We start from the raw sequence: 15,082 nt of genomic DNA, 5'->3' as shown, positions 1-15,082 counted from the left end.
ATTGGCGTAGTTCTGGAATCCGGCTTGCAGCTGTTTCACATTTGGTAGAGTGGATCTGACACCAACAATAGAGGAGTATCAAGCTTTGGTCCGTTGTCCAAGGTCCCAAATAGATAGAATATATACCAAGCTGCCAGTCACTCATTCATTTAAGAAGAAATTACTATTGATGACCGGAATGAGTGAAGATTGGGTAGTTAGAAACATTAAGAAGAAGGGAGACAGTGAGTGCATCTCTTGGGTTGCTTTGAAAGAAGTAATTGCTCATCACCCTGATAAGAGAAAGAAGCTTGACTTGTTTTCTTTAGGGATTTATGGGCTCATTATTTTTCCAAAGGTGCTAGGATATGTAGACGTATCAGTCGTTGACCTGTTTGAAAGATTAGACAAGTGCGTGGATCCTGTTCTAGCCATTCTAACTGAGACATTCCGGTATTTGAGTACTTGTAGGCGCGAGGGAGAATGATGCTTTTTAAGATGTGCGCCATTATTGCTAGTGTGGATTCTAAGTCATTTCAAACATGTTGAAAGGGCACCAGGACGAGTGTTTCTAGATGGGTTTTCGCCTTTGAAGGATTTTCTTTCTAAAGAATGGCCTGGGGGTTTCACCGAAGAAAAATGGATGGTCATCTTCAAGGATATCAGAGATGATGATATTTTGTGGCGAGCTTCATGGAATGTCTCTTTGGATATACTTTACCGATGTGGAGAGCGAGATTAGGTTTTTTTGCCAGGTATATGGGGTTCTGTTGGGTATGCACCACTACTAGTGTCTAGAGTGTATGGGTCAAGGTAGTTCATTCCAACCACATGGGACTTGGTAGGGTCAGATTTTGCATTCAAAGGAGATCAGTATAAGGGTAAAGTTAAAGGGGTTGGTGAGGCCTAGAAGCAAACCCGTCGTGTGAATCTGTTTACTTATGATCTCGAGTTATCTCAAGAGTACGAGTAGTGGAGAAGCGGTCGAGTAAATGACAACATCACGATGGTGAATCCTGAAAATATTCAGTCGGTGAAAGAACAGTTGAGAGTGGTGCCATCTCCATTAGAGTTAGCTAAGCGCGATTTGAAACAGAATGAAGATAATGGAGAATGACTTTGCAGAAGATGGAAGAAGAAGTGTATCAAAAGGGATTGGAGATTGACATTCAGAAGAGTAGAGCAAATCGAATTGAAAAAGTGGAGAAACAACTTCGGCTAGACTTTGACGACCTTCGGTCAACTTATCAGTGAATGGTAAAAGCTCAGACATGTTCTAGCTCGAGTAAGTATGTCGAATTGAGGTAAGAGGTGGCGAGCCTTAAAAGTGTAGCCAGAGAGAGTCAAGAAGAGCTCAAGAAAAGCAGGCGCCAAGTGAAGATTTTATCGAAAGAAAATGATTCTTTAGAGCATCGGTTACAAGAGAGTCAGGTCCAAAATGAGAAGTTGAAGGGGAAGATTTCTAGTTTAGAGACTGCATTACGACGATACCGAAGCAGGGAAGGTAGCTCGAGCCATGGGGAGGTTGAGAGTCTGAAAAAACAAGTGAGTGAGCTTGAAGCCATGGTTCAAGATTTTCAGAGGCGAGCAAGTGAGCTATCGATAATTCCTTATAAGGGGGATGTACAGTGGCGTTTTCGATGGGAGCGAGCTCAGGCGAGAGTTAAGCAAAGAGAGGACCTTATTGCTTGTTACCTAGGACACGCGTGGAGAATAGCTCAATATTTGGTCATTTTATTTGAGGAAGCTGCTGATGTGACTGAAGAACTGGATCCCGAGGCTGAAGAAAACCACAAGATTGTGGAGCTGCTAGCACATGTACAACAAAAAGGAGAGATGGTGCAGATTTATTTGTGATATCTTCTAACTTTGTAATTGAACGTCGTTCTAATATAAAGAGTTGTTCTAAGGAGTCGTTCCAGGATCAACACCCTGCATTTTGCATATGCATTTTTAAATACATTTAAATTTTTGCATCGTATTTTATTCGTTCATAATCATATATTTCATATTCATTAATAAACGTCATCATTGACAAAAGAACTGTTGGGAACTTCCAATCATCCCTATAATACTCAGAAGAAGGTTATGGATGATAAAATTGCTCAACTTGAGAAAACTCAGCTGGAGTTACAAGAAATATAAAGAAAATGCAAGAAGATAAGATGAATGCCCAGAAGGAGATGTTTGCGAAGTTTGCGAGTCTGTTGGAAGGAAGAAATCTGGAACATGGAAAAGCCCTATGCCAGGAGCTGTAACTGAGGACCCACTTTATCCTCCACGGTTCACCCCAGAACAATCTCAGAACGTTCAAGTGACTCCTACTCATGTCGGGAAGGTGTACATTAATCCAGTCGGTGCTTCTGTTAACGTACAACCTGGATCTAGTTCGTATCAAGAAGAACATAAATATTATCAAGTTCCAGACCTTGATGAAGAAGGACCAAAACAATCCATTGGAAGAGAAATGGAAACAGTTAGAAAGAGAAGTCAGAGCCATGAAGGAAGATACCAATGTTTATGGATTCGACACAATGGAATTAAGTCTAGTTCGTGATTTAGTTTTGCCTCCAAAGTTCAAGGTTTCTGACTTTGAGAAGTTTGATGGTACCAGGTGTCCCTCTGCGCATATCACGATGTTTGTAGAAAAATGACCGGATACATAGCGGACGATCAATTGTTGATACACTGCTTTCAGGAAAGCATAACTGGTTCGGTAATCCGATGGTATAACCAGCTGAGTAGAGCTAATATTAAATCGTGGAAAGACTTGGCTAAGTCCTTTCTTGAGCAATACAAACATGTAAAAGATGTTAGGCCCAACAAGATGATGTTGCAAGGAATGGAAAATAAGCCTAACAAGAGTTTTAGATAATATGCTCAAAGATGGAGAGATGTAGCGGTACAAGTCTATCCACTATTGGAAAAGGAGGAAACAAATATGGTTTTTGTCAATACCTTAAGGGCTCTTTTTTCTCGCATCTTATCGGTAATCCTTATCGAAGTTTTGCTGATGTAGTTACGGTAGGAGAAATGATTGAAATGGTGGTTAAGAGTGGAAAGCTCGAGGAGGGAGAGTCTAGTAAGAGGCCACCAACAAGAAAAAAGGAAAACGAAGTCAGTAACGTGAGGCAATATGATTATAATAATATCACTATTTCTCATCCTCAAGGAGTAGGGTCATCAACACAAAATGAAAATAGACAAGGGGCAAGGGACCAGAGGAGAGAGAGGCCTCAATTTGACCATATCCCGATGACTTATAAGGAATTATTTCAGATTTTGTATGATCGGCATGTGGTTTCGCCGTATCACATGACACCAATGCAACTTCATTTTCCCAAATGGTATGATGCTAGTGCTTAGTGTGAGTACCATGCGGGGAATCCCGGGCATTCCATTGAGAATTATACTACATTTAAGAAGGTTTTCCAAGCTTTGAGAACGAGGAATGTCATCAACTTTGGTGACAGTGAACAACCAAATATAGCTCAGAATCCGTTGCTAAGCCATGCAGGGGCAGGAGTTAACGCAATTACTGAAGAGAAAATAAAGAGAATTGTAAAGAAGGTTAGTAAGGTGGTATCACCCATGAGTTGTGTGTGGTGTCAGATGGTTAAGGTAGGATTGTTGAAGCCCAGTTTGATGGGTGAACAGTTTAACAATTGAGAGGTATGCCAGTATCATAACAGTGAAGGACACAGTATTCAGAAATGTCCTGACTTCCTATATTTGGTACAAGACATGATGGACAGTAAAGAAATTGAGTTCTTTAAAAATATTGTTGAAGAAGAGAAAGCAGAAGTTTGCGCTTCAGAAGGATCGTCTAAAGGGGTATACAATGCTAGTTATTCCCTTATCATTACTCCCAAGAATCGATTGCCTGAAAAGGTAGCTCTAAAAGTGGTTATTACAGCTCCATCTCAATTTCATATCGGGATAATAAGCAAGTGCCTTGGAAATATGATTACCAGATGGGAAATGTAACAAAAGAGAATGAGGAAGTAGATGAGGTGGTACACTTTACCAAAAGTGGTAGGTGTTATTCTCTTAATCTAACTAAAGAGTCTGAGAAGAAGGTTGCGGTTGATAAGGGGAAAAAGGTTGATGTGCATATAAAAGAAGGAGCATGTTATCAATGAACCTGTAACCGAGAGTGAAGCAATGGAATTTTTAAAGTTTTTGAAGCACAGTGAGTACAGTTTTGTTGAACAGTTACACAAGCTGCCTGCCCGTATTTCTGTTTTATCTTTACTTTTGAGTTCAGAGGCCCATAGAAATGCTCTGTTAAAGGTTTTGAACTAGACTATTGTTCCGAAAGAGTTACCCATTTAAAAGTTGGACCGGTTAGTTTCCAATATACAAGCTGATAATTTTTTATCTTTTTCTGATCCCTTCTGGGATGATTGGTAGTCAGAAGGCTTTGCACATCACATTTAGGTGTAAAGGGCATGTGTTGTCCCGGGTTTTAGTTGATAATGGTTCGGTTTTGAATGTGATGCCCTTAGTGACTCTGAAGAAGCTTCCATTAGATAGTACGCTTATGAGAACATGTCAAAGTGTGGTTCTAGCTTTCGATGGAGTAAAAGAGAAGTGTTGGGTAAGATTGATGTTCCTCTGACTATTGGTCCAACAACTTATGAGGTGGAATTTCTCGTAATGGACATTATGCATACGTATAACTATTTGTTGGGAAGGCCTTGGATTCGCCAGGCCAGTTCAGTTCCGTCCACATTGCACCAAAGACTAAAATTTATAATTGATGGAAGGTTGGTATGTATTCACGCTGAAGAGGACATTATTGCTTTTATTTCTACTACTGCTCCGTATATTAAAGTGGATGAGCAAGCAGTCGAGTGTTCTTTCAGATCGTTGGAGTTTGTCAATGTCACGTTTGGCCTAAAGGTAGGAAGATACCAAATCCCCGATTGTCAAACTGTACCAAAATTAGACTCAAGTTGACCCTTGGAAGAGGAGCAAAAGTTGGGAAAGGGTTAGGAAGTTAATTACAATGATCGGTGAATCCAATTTATCCTGTCACTAAAAGAGATCGGTTTGGTTTGGGGTATCAACCAACTTCGAGGGATAAGCTGAGGGGAATTAAGAAGGGCCGGGAAATGAGAAAGGCCAGATTGGCTGGTGAAGACCTTAGTTGGGAACCCATGACCTTCCCGTCGTTAAGCAGCATTTTCATATCTGGGGGGCATATGTTTCAAAGGAATTCAAGGAGTAATGAAGTGATGGTTGAGAATGCCTTAGGAGATTTAGGCATTAATGTTAATACTGATGATGAGTTTGAGGAAATGAGAGCTATGGGCATTTACCCTGTACCACTGGGCTTCATGTTGAACAATTGGACCGGGGAAGAACTGCATGCAGTTTACAAATCTTTTACAGAGTAATGCACTGGAACTTTCTCCCTGTTGTTCATACCCTTAGGCAATAGGTGATTTATGTAAAGGGTTAAGTTGTTTTTTTTTTGTTTTCAATAAAAGTTGCATTCCGTTAGTTAAAAATGGCAAACATTCTCCCATGCATTTTTTCATTCTTTTTTGTATATATGTATGTATTTTATTCCTTTCTATTTATTTATATGGGAAAAGATCCTCCCATATGTATATATGTATATATATCTTCTCTTTCATTATTTTTTCAGGAGCTCAGATATCAATAATATGAATGCTAATGACTCTGACCCAGATATTGATTTCGAGAAGTCTATATGTCAAGGGGAAATCGAGGATTGTGACAATGATGAGGGATGTGAACTACCTTCTGAATTGCTGAAAATGGTGGAGAATGAAGATAAGAAGATTCTATCTCATAAAGAGTCTACTCAGATTTTGAATTTGGGGATAGATGATGATGAGAGAGAAGTAAAGATTGGTACCACTCTATCAATTGGAGGTCGACAAGATTTGATAGAATTGCTTCGAGAATACAAGGATGTGTTTGCTTGGTCATACGAAGATATGTCAGGTTTAGATTCAGAGTTGGTTGTCCATAAACTGCCAATAAAGCCTGAATGTAAGTCGGTACAACAAAAACTGAGAAGAATGAGACCCGAGATGCTGCTCAAGATTAAAGAGGAAGTGAAGAAACAATTTGATGATGGGTTTCTTAAAGTGGCTAAATATCCTGAATGGTGGCGAATATCATCCCAGTACCGAAGAAGGATAGGAAAGTTTGAATGTGTGTTGACTATAGAGATCTCAACCGAGCTAGTCCAAAAGATAATTTTCCTTTGCCACATATAGACACTCTAGTGTATAATACTGCTGGAAATTCTTTGTTCTCTTTTATGGATGGTTCCTCTGGCTATAATCAAATTAAGATGAACCCTGAAGATATGGAAAAAAAGATGTTTGTTACCATTTGGGGAACGTTTTGTTATAAAGTAATGCCGTTTGGATTAAAGAATGCAGGGGCAACATATCAAAGGGCCATGGTGACGTTATTTCACGACATGATGCATAAAGAAATAGAAGTTTATGTCGATGATATGATTGTCAAAGCTAAGACAGAGGAAGAACATATTGGGAATTTGAGAAAACTCTTTAAAATACTAAGAAGATGCCAACTAAAACTCAACCCAAATAAATGTACTTTTGGGGTGACATCTGGGAAGCTGTTGGGATTCGTAGTAAGCCAAAAAAGAATTGAAATAGACCCAGATAAAATAAAATCTATTCAAGACTTTCCAGCCCCACGAACAAAAAAAGAAGTCGGAAGATTTTTGGGGAGATTGAATTATATAGCTCGGTTTATTTCACAGCTGACGGAAAAGTGTGATCTCATATTCTGCCTTCTTCACAAGAATAACTCAGGGGAATGGAGTGAGGATTGTCAAAGAGCTTTTGAAGTAGTGAAAAGATATTTGTCGATTACTCCAATCTTGGGGCCACCCATCTCAGGCAAACCATTGATTCTGTATTTGTCGGTTTATAAAAATTCAATGGGGTGTCTGCTGGGGCAACGTGACCAAACTGAGAAGAAAGAAAGGGCTATCTATTATCTCAGCAAGAAGTTCACTGAATGTGAGACTAGATACTCACCCATTGAAAAGTTGTGTTGCACTTTAGTATGGGCTACCCGAAGGCTTAGGCAATATATGTTGTATCATACTACTTGGCTTATATCTAAGCTTGATCCCTTGAAATATCTAATTGGTGTGCCTGCATTATCTGGAAGATTAGCTCATTGGCAGATCCTATTGTCCGAATTTGACATCCAGTATGTAAACCAGACAGCAATTAAAGGAAGTGCTATAGCATAATTCATTGCAAGTAGGGCTTCGGAAGAATATGAGCCGTTGAGCTTTGATTTCCCAAATGAGGATTTAATGTCTATTTCGGTAGAAGAAGCAGTGGCATCCACTAGTAAATATTGGAAGTTGAACTTCGATGGTGCTTCAAATGCCATGGGACATAGAATCGGGGCAATTTTGGTCTCACCAGAGGGAGAACATTATCCTTTCACCAGTCGGCTTAATTTTGAGTGTACAAACAATATGGCCGAGTATGAAGCTTGTGTTCTGGGTCTTAGAGCTGCCGTTGAACGCAAAGTAAAAATGCTCAAGGTGTATGAGGATTCAGCTTTGATAATTTACCAGCTCAGAGGATAATGGGAGACAAAAGATCCTAAGCTTGTAGAATACCGTAAGTTGGTTATGGAGCTTGTTGAAGAATTTGAAGAAGTAACTTTCAATTATCTCCCCAGAGAAGAGAATCAAATGGCATATGCCTTGGCCACACTGCCAGCGTCATTTAAGATGAACGAGCATTCAAATATGACACTCATTGAAAAGAAGGCTTATGAGTATCCAACCCATTGTTTTAATATTGAATAGGAAGAAGATGAAAACCCCTGGTATTATGATATCTTGCAATATATAAGGTATCAGAGTTATCCGGAACAAGCCACTGAGAATGATAAAAGAACCATTAGAAGAATGACGTCAGGGTATGTGCTTGATGGTGAGACTTTATACAAGAAAAGTCTGGATCAGATCTTGTTAAGGTGTGTTGACACGAAAGAAGCCAAATTGACACTTGAAGAAGTGCATGAGGGAATATGTGGTACCCATGCTAATGAGCATGTTATGGCTAGGCAGATTATGAGATTTGGGTATTATTGGTCAACTATGGAAACAAATTGTATCAATTATGCCCGAAAATGTCACAAATGTCAGATTTATGGAGATAAAATACATACTCCTCTTCACCCGTTTCATGTAATGACAGCGTCGTGGCCATTCTCAATGTATGGCATGAATGTTATTGGACAAATTTCGCCCAAAGCTTCAAATGGTCATCGCTTCATCCTGGTAGCCATAAATTACTTCACCAAGTGGGTAGAAGCAACTTCTTATGAAAATGTTACCAAGTCGACAGTATGTAAATTTTTAAAGAATGATATTATTTGTAGATATGGTTTGCCAAAGAGGATTATATCCGATAATGTGTTGAATTGAAACAATAAGATGATGGATTCGATCTGTAAGCAGTTCAAAATAAAGCATCATAATTCCACCACTTATCGACCAAAGATGAATGGGGCAGTAGAGGCGGCTAATAAGAACATCAAAAGGCTCATAGAGAAGATGATTGAGACCTATAAGGATTGGCATGATAAGTTGTCATTTGCTTTGTTTGCCTATCGAACTGTAGTACGGACGTCAACTGGGGCAACTCCATTTTCTCTGGTATATGGGATGGAAGCTGTCTTACCTATTGAGGTGGAAATTCCCTCACTTCGGATTTTGTCAGACGTGAAGCTCAATGAGGTAGAATGGGTACAGGCTAGGTATGATCAGTTGAATTTGATTGAAGAAAAGAGATTGAAAGTTATTTGTCATGGTCAGATGTACCAAAAACGTATCATACGAGCACATGGTAAGAAAGTTCACCTTCAAGAATTCCATGAGGGAGATTTGGTGCTTAAAAGGATTTTGCCTATTCAGAAGGATTTCTGAGGAAAATGGATGCCCAATTGGGAATGACCTTATGTTGTCAAAAAAGCATTTTCTGGGGGAGCTCTAGTCTTAACTGAAATGGACGGATCAGAATTACCCTATCCAGTGAATTCTGACGCTGTTAAGAGATATTTCGCTTGAAGAAGAAATAAAAAGAAAAAAATAAAATAATGAAAAAATAATGAAAAAATAATGAAAAACAAAGAAAAAGGAAAAAAAGAAAGAGAAAAGAAAGAGAAAAGAAAAAATGATGAAAAAAAGAAAAAGAAAAAGAAATAAAAGGGGGTTCAAGATGAAAACCCGAAAAGGGTATCTTGAAACCAAAGGAGGTCTCAAGTTGAAAACCCGTAAAGGGCGGCTTGAGATTTAAATTGAGAATTCCTACATGGTGGAGGTTCTGAATTGATCTTGGAAGTGGAATGATCTCATTATATGGGTAGTAACAATGATAATTGGCGATCAGGGTTGAGACTAAAGATTAATGAGTCTCGATGAATACAACCAGGAGAGAAATTGAATGCATACGAGATTCAATATTGGTTTAGGGCATCCAATGATGGGAGATTTGGGAGTTTAGAAGTAGCTTCACACTCTTAAGCATCATCACAATTTTGGAGATCCTCTTAATAGAAGCTACACTCGAGACGTTCTAATGGCATGCCAGTTCAAAAGAATTTGCATTATTGATGTTTGAAGACGCCTACTCTTTTGTTCTTTTACTTTTCCAGTTAAAACTTTTCCATGTAGTTAGCTAAAAATTCTCTGTATTTATATAAATAAAGAGATGTCTTTTCTTGTTAGTTTCCTTTTTGTAAGAATCTTATTTTCAAAAGTTAAAACATATAGCTTAACTTGAAGTACATGAGATCATTTTGTATTATTGTGCAAAAGGTTTTGGAAAATTCAGGTATTCTGAAGGTGATAATGGTTTTAACTTGTAAGCTTGTATGGTTACAGGAAACTAAAACCTTGGAGTTCATAGAAAAACTTAGCCATTAAAAGATGACCCAAGGAGAGTATCATTAATTAAGAAGTTGGTTATGGGTACCGATGGGTTTTCAGGAAAGAAAGAAGTCAAGGTCCTGTTAAATCGAAGGATATGGTATTGATATTGTCAACTGGGGTGAACTGGTCAAATTTTTTGTGCCCAAGACGAAGTCGAGTTCCATTGAGATCAAAAGGAGATAGAGTTCATTCGAAGAAGAAAATGCGTCAAATTTCAGAATCGCATACATTTTAGGCATGAATAGGATCATGGCATTCATAATTGCATGATGACTTAAATATCTACAGGTTTCACAGGGATAGTTGAAGATTAAAGATATTGAATCATCGAGATGAAGATAACTATTTTTGAGATCTTGAAAAGAATGATGTTTAGACCAAAACTGAGCCAAAGTAGATTCACATATCCAATGGCTTCTAGACAAGTTTTCACGATGGAGATGGATTTTCAGAAATTTTCTCAAATTCTAAATTTTTTTAGTATAATAATTTCAAGCATATGTTCATGATTGATAATGTTTGATTTTCAGGTTTGACCTTTGAAGCAAATCATCTATAAGCCTTCACGGAAGAGTAGTGAAGCAAACTCAGTTAATGAAGATCGAGTCTTATACTCTCTGAAGGAATAGGGAGCAGACACGTTTGTTGAAGATTGTTCGAGTTCTATACTCTCTGAAGGAATAGAGAGCGAACTCGTTTATTGAAGATTGTTCGAGTTCTATACTTTTTGAAGGAATAGAGAACATACATGTTTGTTGAAGATTGTTCGATTTCTATACTCTCTGAAGGAATAGAGAGCGGACCCATTTTATGAAGATTGTTCGAGTTCTATATTGAAGATTGTTTGAGTCTTATACTCCCTGAAGGAATAGGGAGCGTACTTATCATTTGAAGATTTTTCAAGTTTCATTTATCCCAAAGTAACAATGAAGTGCTTTAATCTTTTGAAGTTCTTAGAACTGGACAAACTCGACCATCTTTTGATCTTTGCTCTATTATCATTGCATGACAATGAGCAAAGAGGGGCAGCTGTAGATGCTCGTTTTTGTCCGGGGCCAAGTCAAAGCAAGTCTGAAGCAATGATGGGAGAAGAACCCAGACCAGGTTGAGGCCCAATTCAAGTCTAATGATCCTCAGTAGAGTGAACTCTAGTCCACGTGAAACCTGGAAAGTAAAATGGTTATAAGGAGTTAATAAACGTGAGAAGGCAGTTAACAGAAAGAGAGAGCCATTATTGGTAGTTGAGGAGCACGATACTGGGGTAATTAAAAAACTGTAAAGAGTCAGTTTTTTGGGGGGAAGAGAAGTAAGACAAGGAGAGCTTTACAAATCATTTTTTATTTTCAATTGGAAATAAAAAAACAAAATACACAGTTATCATATAAAAAAACAAGCGAAGGAAAACCCATTCAAAAACAAAAGAAAAAAAAGCCATTTGAACTAGCAATGTCTCAGGCAGTGGAATAAACAAAAAAACCATCATCAATCATTCATCATAAGCGAGAATATAGAGCAATTCAACGGGATTAACAGAAAGCAGTAACCATTTTCTTGAGGCATTTTTTAATCCATTTTCGATTTTTAGTGATTGTGGTGTGTGTGATTTGTTTCGAAATAATTAGTAAAACAAAGAAAAAATGGGTCGTTTGAGTTTATCGTTTGTTGGTGGTCTCTTTGCTGAAGCCAATGTCGCTGGAGTTGGTGTTCAAATATTGATAGTCGATCAGGAAACCTTGTACATGAGTTAGGGGTTAGAGTCACAAAACCAATCTGAGATTAAAATAGAAAATAGTAAAATAAATTAGAGGAAGGAGAAGGTTTTGGGTCCTTACTGGAATTGTTGCGTACGGTGGCCGACGTAGAGAGAGTTTCGTAACTCTTTTTTTAAGAACGAAGGGGCATGAGAGGGTCTCGACTAGAAAAGGGGTTGGGCTGTTGGGGTATTGGCCATGATTAGAGGATTGGAGCAGTGGTGTTGGGAGGCAACCATCAAGGTTCACAGTAGCGATGAGTATGGGTAAGGGAAAGTGAAGAGTGACGTGAGGTTGGGGATGTTCTGTATGTAGTTAAGTAGGCTTATTTTTTTAGTTTAGGTTTGATATTAAGGTATTTGGTTAAATTATCTTTTGGTCCCTCAAGGTTAATCCTTTTAAAAAAACAGTCATCTGAAGTGTTAATTTGTGAATTTGTTTTTTAATTATTTATTTCATTTGTCTCAATTTTGTTATTTTCCATATTTAGGTTTCAGTTGTAATTTTCGGGTTATTCATGTTTAAGTCCTTAATGTATATGTGTTTTTTTTGTTTTAATCATTGTCTTAAATTTTGATTATGTGTCCAACTTTTGTGTTATTCTAAATTAGCCCTTAGTTAAGTTTGTGAATAATTTGAATATAATCCCTGTTTACTTTTATGTTTCCTTATTTAGTCCCTTAATCATTTCATTTGATTAAATATTATTTAGAAATCAATTTTTATGGTATGTTAATCAATTAGATTAGTTTGTAGTTCTTTAGCTTTTTTTTAAATAAATATAGTTGTGGATATTTGAATATGTTTTTTAGGTTACTATATTTTACAATTGATCCCTAGATTAGATAACTTTTCTTTTAAAATAATTATGATTAATTAGAATTTTAGTTTATGTTTAGTCCTTTTTTTAACTTAAATTCTATCTTAGAGCTTTAACCGTAAGCTCAACCTTTAGATTTAGATCACTTTATTTTATTTTATTTTTAGATTAATTCCTTAAATCTAAGTTTCTTTAATTTAGGTCCATTGTTAGGGTTACCTTTAATTATATATATTTGTTTTGTATGTGATAAGTTTATGTGTGGAAGTATGTGAGTGATATATTTACGAAGTGCATGACGTCATTTGTTGCATGAATTTGTATGATATCCTCATTTGCATAACTTGACATTAGTACATAATTGGATTAAGGGTAATACCCTTTTAATTTAAAATCGTTTTAAGTGGGTTGTCATAACGCATTTGAGGTCCTCTTTTAATGATTTTAAAATAAAAGTGTATACCGAAAGTGAAACCTAAAAATGTTGATTCTTCACCTAAAATTTGGGAATGGAAGAAAAAGAAGTGTTCGACTATTTAAATTTATCGAGAAAAGGTTGTTATAGCTTTTAAGATTTGGTCTCGATATTTGTAAATAATCGAACATTCTTTATCTTTCTAAAATGACTTGGTAATTTTAATTTAATTTATTTGGGTGCATTTGAATATTATAATGAAATTTTAATATTATATTATTTTGATTTGAGTAGGAAATAATTTTCTCAAGTACTGATAAATTATTCCTTCTCGATATGAAATAATTTAATATTACTACATTTCATTGTAAAATTCGCATTTTATTCGGGATCATAAATCAAATCAAGTTCGAATTTGTCAAGTTCAATGCAAAGACATTAATTAATCGACTAGGTACCATTTTAGGGCGTTGTGGGGGTGCCAATCCTTCCCCGCACGTAACCGACTTCCAAACTCGGATTTTGGTAACACATACCTTAATTTGTTGTTTTAATTAAAATTAATTTTTATTTAAAATAACAAACATTTTTGAGTGCCCAATCACACCCTAATCAAATATTGGTGGCGACTCTTTGAACCGTATTTTTTGATCGTAAAGGAAATCCAAAAATTTTTGAAACGAGTGGTCTTTTAAACCATATTTGTTTTTAAATTAAAAATCAATTGAAAGAGGTAAATTAAAAATTAATGTGGTTATTTCAAAATCTCACTTTTTCTCATTTTTGAGAAAAAAGTGTTTCGACATGCAGTCAATAAAATAGCCCAGTTTATGCAATCTCCGGGAACGAGTCATTTTGCTGCAGTCAAGCGAATTCTATGTTACCTTGCTGGTTCCCTTGATCATGGATTATTGTTTTCAAGAGAAGATACTCGATTGTGTGTCAAAGCGTTCTCTGACGCTGACTGGGCTGGTGATGTCAGTGATCGTCGATCCATGTATGGATATTGTGTCTTCCAAGGAGAGTGTTTGGTTGCATGGAACTCAAAGAAGAAAAAAACTATCTCTCGATCAATAATGGAGGCAGAATATAGGAGCGTTGTTGAGTCTACTGCAGAGGTAACCTGGCTCGCGGCACTGCTATGTGATCTCGAGTTGTCCCTGTAGGAGGCACCTGTTATTTGGTGCATCAACACAAGTGTTGTAGCCTTGAACATAAACCTGGTTTGTCATGCTCGGTCTAAACATGTTGAACTCGATGTCCATTTTATTCGTGAGAAGATTACAGCGGGTATTCTTCGGGTTAGTTATGTACCTGCTGAGTGTCAAATAGTAAATGGACTAACAAAACCTCTCACCAAGGCTATATTTGAGCAGTTTCGTGGGAAATTACGAGTGTTGTCTTGTTAAAAAAGAGGAGAAGAAAGAAGTGGAGAGAATGTTGAGATAGGATAAAGCCGTGTATGCATGTGAGCTAGAGTGCTCATGCATACCATGTATGTAAATAAAGAAATGATGATGGATGGTGTTAACCATCATAGGAAAACTATTAGGAAATAGTTTAGGGTTGTTAGACTGTTAGAGGTTGTTATAATTGTACTATAAATGAAAAATGTAAGGTGAAGCAACACAAGTTGGTTTCAATAAAGAAAATGCTACTTCTACTCATATCTGTTAGATCGTTAGCAATAGTTTCTACATTGCTCAACATGGTATCATTCGTTGGACATTTCTATGTTTTCTTGCTCGTTATGCCAAGCTTGTGATCATGGAGGTTCCTGCTGCAAAGACCTTCACAAACAAGAAAGTTAACATCATTCTTGATGAAGCTAATTTCCTACTTTGGAAACAACAAATCCTGCTGACCGTACGCAGCCATAGGCTGAATGGTTACTAAACGGAGCGGCGTGTCCACCTCCTGAAATAATCGAGGATGAGAACGGCAATACGGTGGTGAATGAATTGCATGAGGAGTTTGTTGCACAAGATAATGCACTTGCTTCCTGGTTGTTGTCCACGATCAGCCCACATTTGTTGTCCTAGATCGTTGGAGCAGAGACGGTAGCAACAGTCTAGAGCAAGGTGCTGCAGTTCTTTGCTAACCGATCATCTATGGCGGTCATCAGCCTGCACTATAAA

The sequence above is a fragment of the Hibiscus syriacus genome, unplaced genomic scaffold, assembly GCF_006381635.1.
Source record: "Hibiscus syriacus cultivar Baekdansim isolate YM2019G1 unplaced genomic scaffold, ASM638163v2 tig00112738_pilon, whole genome shotgun sequence".
NCBI lineage: Eukaryota > Viridiplantae > Streptophyta > Magnoliopsida > Malvales > Malvaceae > Hibiscus > Hibiscus syriacus.
The sequence above is the reverse complement of the archived record's forward strand: the minus strand, read 5'-3'. Positions refer to the sequence as shown.